Here is a 5,826-nt window from a genome sequence, read left to right as displayed (position 1 = left end):
CCATTATTCCTAGGTAGCAAAGTATCTTATAGCCCCTTCAGTTCTACCTGTTGTGTTAAGGTAGATGTAATCTCCACAGTATAGCAGCTATATTCAACAGAACAGAATAATTCTACAGGTAGAAATACATTATTTTTGTAAACTTGCACGAAAGCTGGTGAAATCTTTGTCTACAGAAAACTGGGCAGCAGAGAAGAAGATGGGTGGATGTTTTTTAATTATTTACAAGGCAGAAATTTCGCTGTTTATACCATCTTCACACATTTGCCTACAGGAAAGGAAATAGTGGAACACCTTTTACATTATTTCTATTAAGAGCAAGGAGTGTCTCAAAACCACTGTATCCTTTCTGGTAGAACACCAGACAGTGATTTATAAACCTATGCTGACAGTAGGTGCCTGCTGAAAGGCTGAATTTCATTCAGACTTGATAAACACTATTTAAAAATACAGGCACTTGTGTGTTTTATTGGTTTCCTTAATGAAACATTTATTTAAAAAACTAATGAGTAGTGCTTGGTGAAGCTTAGCAAACAGTAACAACATGTGGAGAAAATTCACTAACCACAGAACTCTTGGGTTTAGGCGTTAGCATTGATGTTTTTTCTCTTCCAACCTCCCTCCCACCCCAAACAATCATTTTTTTTCATAATTCAGTATGAGAATTCAGAATCTGAGTAATGAAATAGTCTGTCTTAAATATTTATGTTGCTTTTGAAAATGTATGATTTGACTGGATCAAAATTAGAATTATAAGAACTTAATCCAAACTAGACTTTTATTTCCTTTTGAAACTAAGCATTAGCCATTAAACACTCATGACATAAAATCGATGGTTGAAGTGAGTTAACTATCAAAGTAAAAGGTACTAGGAAAGCTATTTTATCATCTGACTAATAATCCTCTTTTTTCCTTTTTCTTTTAAATTTCAGGGGTTTTATTTTGAAAATTTCATCCTACACTTGTTTTTAGGTAAGTTTTTGTGAAAAGCATCTTTTTTTTAGGATGCTCATCAGTGAGGAAGCTATGTAAGGGGATGAGCAACAAGCTGGAGGTTACCAAGCTAAAATGTGGTATCAGGGTCCAGGTCACTGTTATTTTTCACATTCCTTCTACAGAGCATTTAAAATGATCAGCTAAACCTTCAATTAAGTTGGAAAGCATTGAAATAGTATGGAGAGCTCTGTACAAAATTAACTCAGTGCCAGGAAAAGTAATGTATCCCAAAAAGCAATAAATCCCCATAGTTTGCCAGGAGCTATTACCAGCAGCCAAGATTTAGCATAATACTTAGGTCTGTGCCTTAGGAAAAATTCAGCAGCCTAGGATTCAGGGAACCATGAATGTGACTTAGAGCTCTCTCACACTGATTCACAGATGACACATCTAAGAACTATACTGGGAATTTTTAAATTATATAAAATACTTGTGGAAAATATTTAGAAAATACTAAATATTACCCTCTCCTTAATGAAGTTGATTGTTTATGAATAGATATTACTGTGCTGTAAACGTCATTGGAAGCGTTGGCCTCTGTCACATTCAATGCAAACAAAGCAAGATCTCTGAAGACATGACATAGTCTAACATTAAAGAACTATTTACAAGAAGCACATGAACATCCACATTTAAGAAACAGTGAACTCCATGGATTTCAAGTTTCTGCTCCAAACAGAACACTTTTTTAGTTTTAGGCAGAATAATTCGGAGCACAGTTACGATGCCTCCACTGTTCAATGCTGAGTAGGATTTTAAAAGTTTATGTTGGGGATAGATAGTTGAAAGTTTAATTGGATCAGCAGTTGCTGGTGAAGGATGCATTAATGTCCAAAGAACAGTTCTGTCTGGTATGGTACACTTTCTCTTACAAAGTCTGCTCGATCATGTATTTTCCCAACATATCATGTTTGCCTTTGTTATTTAGCACCTATGATAGGAGCAGAGTGAAGGGGTGATAGGAAGGTCTCTTGTTTTGGGGATTTTACCCCCCTCATATAATGAACCTACTGAAATTATTTTTCCTAAGAAATGTACAGTGCAGACAGCCAAATGTCACCTTTTCCTGTAGCCTCACGTTCCTATATCAGTATCCGTTGTAATTACTGATGGTTGACTGGTATTTCTGACCTTCAGAGAACTTTGTCTTTGTGAAAAATATCACTAAATTTACTTTTCTTCTTTGCTAAACAGATCTGTATAGGAAAACATTTTATAGAAACAAACACTAGACTATAGATTATTCATTTCAGTCTGTTGGTAAACTGGATTACAAATTAATACACTTATTTACTTGAATAACAATGAAATAGCAAGTAGCAAAAACCAGCTAAGACTGGTGGCAAATGAAGAGGACCACACTGAGTAGGAATTGTAGTTTGTTGTACAAGGAGGAAATAGTTACTCTGATGATCCTTTAGCCCCTGGCCTACAGTTACGAGGGTTGAAACAGGTAGTGTTCTGTAGTGCCATGTCCTGACATATCTGCTTGGGCAAAGATAGCTATTTGCTATTTTTAAAAGGCTGTCTTTTGTGTAACATCTTTTTAATTCTCATAGTTGCAACCAAATATATGTAGCTCCCAATGCTTGTGGATATTGCATGACTTGACAGGAACCATTGCATTGGAGAAAGCTTAACTTTTCCTCTTGAAGCCTAAGGGAGTATAGACATATCTGGTCTGAAAGAATGGCAGTCCGACGTGCTGCTCATGGAAATGATGGTGGAACATCACTCACCCAGCAGATACCCTGTGCTAATGGGCCTGGTCATTCCTTTCAGTATTCTGTTTCCATGGATTGAAACAGGTATTTTGTAACATTATTTTATTAAACTCTCACATGAGAAAGAACCCAGTCTCTCTTAGCTGGACTCAGCACATTGCCTTTCAAAATTATTTTGGCCTGTATCTCTACACCTCAAATTCTTATATAAATTGATATGGGGGACAGCAGTGGTAGATGAGGAGTTGGTGAGATGGGGAAGAAAACCAACTACCTTAATCACAGTTCTGCAAAAATGAAAGGGCTCAAAGGAGCATGTCTGGAGGCAGCCACTTCTATTAGCTTCAGTATTTGAATTGCTGTAGTAAAAATGCAGTTGCTCTTCCTTGAGCAACTTTGGGACGCAAATCTTTGGCCATTTCTCTGTCTTACATAAGGATGCTTTCAAGAAGTGGCAGCATGCTTTCATTGAAAAACAAAACAAAATGTTCTAAGCTTTTCAGTTAAAGAAGATATCAAATGTTTTGGAGCAGGGTAGAACTCATTCAGGTTGGAGGCAAAGAGAAGGGTCAAGACAACACTATCTATATTCAGCAATGTTCCTAATCATCAAGGCCAGTGGCACTGGAATTGCTATTCAGACTGTACACTCATCAGCACCTTGGCAGCTTGCTAGTTCACTAGAACTGGCAATAGAAACAAGTGATTTGTTGTTAATAAACTGTGGAGAAAAATACATCCTCACAATTGCTAGATGTTTTTCAGCTTCCCAAAAAAGTTCAGATGAATAATTTATTTTCAATGCTTTATGCAAGCATCCTTGTATCCATCCCCATGAAGTAGAGGACATTAGAATAAAAATATTGCCAGTATTCTTACAGTGGTGTTCTCCTCCCTGGTGTGTAAGGAAATAAGGTAGAGACACTGCATGGCTTTTCTAATCCACTATGAGAAATCAGTGACAGAATCAAGATTTCAATTTAAATGATCCCAAGCTCCTCCTTCAAGTGCAGTCATGAATGACATTCTGAACATAGCACTAGAAATACTAGTTAGACTAGTTTCATCAACAGGTTCCGGTGAGAAAGTTAGGACAAAACTGGCCATACCTTGCCGTCACACTCTGGCCACACACATAAATGAAAAGGGCTGCTTCAAGAACTGTGGCTCTGCTCTGGTTCAAAATGCAGAGATTATGTGACCTTATATAAAAGCTATAAACATGTTCTTCTTCTTCCTAGTAATACACTAAATGCACACATGGGTCCATATATATGTATATTTAATATACATATGTGTATATATAAATATTTTTGCAAACATGCACACATACATACACACACATAGATATGTAAATATATATACAGGCAATGATCCTGAGTTCTGATAAACAAGTATACAAAAATACCCAGCCATTTGGAAGTTTAGTGAAGCTGGAGGAAGGAAGCTGAAGTGCAGTGCAGAATTCATGCATATCACCTGTGTCATAACTGAAGAGTGGTTGGATGTTACAGAAAGAGTACAAGGCACACAGCCTAATGGTATCCTCTTCATGTTGTTGTCAATCTGTTAGCTAGATGGTGGGTAACCCCAAGCTTTACCCCTCACTTCCAGGCCTCACAGGATATTACAGCAGGATTTCAGAAGACTGCATAGTGATACTACTCCTCCGTAGCAGACAGCATGAAAAAACAGTGCTGTTTGGTCTGGTTCTTGGCTGTCTGACCTTTGGGTACACCAGCTGCACAAGATGCTTGTCATGGAGAACCAGTGCTTCTGGCTAAGGCTAAGAGGCAATGTCCAAAGCAGGCATTGTATTCAGCAGAGGAAGCTGCAGCAGTCAGAGTATCTCCCCATGCTCTTCCATGGTAGCACTGTGTTCTAGCCCTTATGCGAGGTGGCCACAGGCTTCCTGCTCAAACCCTGAGATCTGATAGTCTTCAAATCCTGGGGCTAGAGACAGAGAAAAAGCACAGGGATTGAGAAGTAAGAGCCAGGGACTAAAAAATGGAAGATTAAAGCTCACCCTTCTGAGAAGTGCCCCACAGACATCTCACAATTACTTCTTGCCATAAGAAGGACTTACTGGAATCAAGGAGCTGTTAACATAAATAAAAAAAAATAACATTAATAACAGTTATTTACGGTTAATAATAGTTAGTTAATAACTAACAAGTGAGGAATGCACCTTCTTTGTTCTTCCCAGACACTTGTGTCTTTGGAGGTCCTGCTCTCCCTTTTGTTTAAGGAATAATTTTTTAAGAGGAAAATATTTTCTAGAGATTTCATGGCCACCTACCCTAACAGTTCAGGTCATCCATTTTCAAGCAATGGCCCACTTTTCATGGTATGCCTTAACTTTGTGGGTGGAAGGTTTTTAATCTCTTAACATTTTAAAAAGTTTTTTCTTTTGAATTGTGAGGCAGCTTGCATGCAATGTCAGCCTTGCCAGCAGCACAACAGCTGTTAATTGTATTCTGGAGTTTGTCATGTGCCTGACCTTGGTCAGGCAGAATATGACCATGTGCATATTCTGCCTGACCAGTCTGGTGGCCTTTTATGATAGGATTACAACATTGGTGGATAAGGGTAAAGCAACTACTGTCATTTACCTGGACTTGTGCAAGGCGTTTGACACCGTCCCGCATGGCATCCTTGTCTCCAAATTGGAAACATGGGGGTTTGATGGCTGGACCACTCGGTGGATAAGGAACTGGCTGGATGGTCGCACTCAAAGAGCTGTGGTCAACAGCTCAAAGTCCGAGTGGAAACCAGTGACGAGTGGTGTCCCTCGGGGTTTGGTATTGGGACCGGTGCTCTTCAACATCTTTGTCAGTGACATGGACAGGGGATTGAGTGCACCCTCAGCAAGTTTGCTGATGACACCAAGCTCTGTTGTGCAGTTGACAGGTTGGAGGGACAGGATGCCATCCAGAGGGACCTTGACAGGCTTGAGAGGTGGGCCTGTGCTAACCTCATGAAGTTCAACAAGGCCAATTGCAAGGACTTGCACCTGGGTCGGGGAAACCCCAGGCGCAAACACAGGCTGGTTGGTGAGTGGCTTGAGGCCAGCTCAGAAAAGGACTTGGGAGTGGTGGTGGACAAG

This window comes from Antrostomus carolinensis, unplaced genomic scaffold, assembly GCF_000700745.2.
Source record: "Antrostomus carolinensis isolate BGI_N321 unplaced genomic scaffold, ASM70074v2 scaffold19020, whole genome shotgun sequence".
NCBI classification, from domain to species: Eukaryota; Metazoa; Chordata; class Aves; order Caprimulgiformes; family Caprimulgidae; genus Antrostomus; species Antrostomus carolinensis.
Note: the sequence above shows the minus strand (reverse complement) of the source record.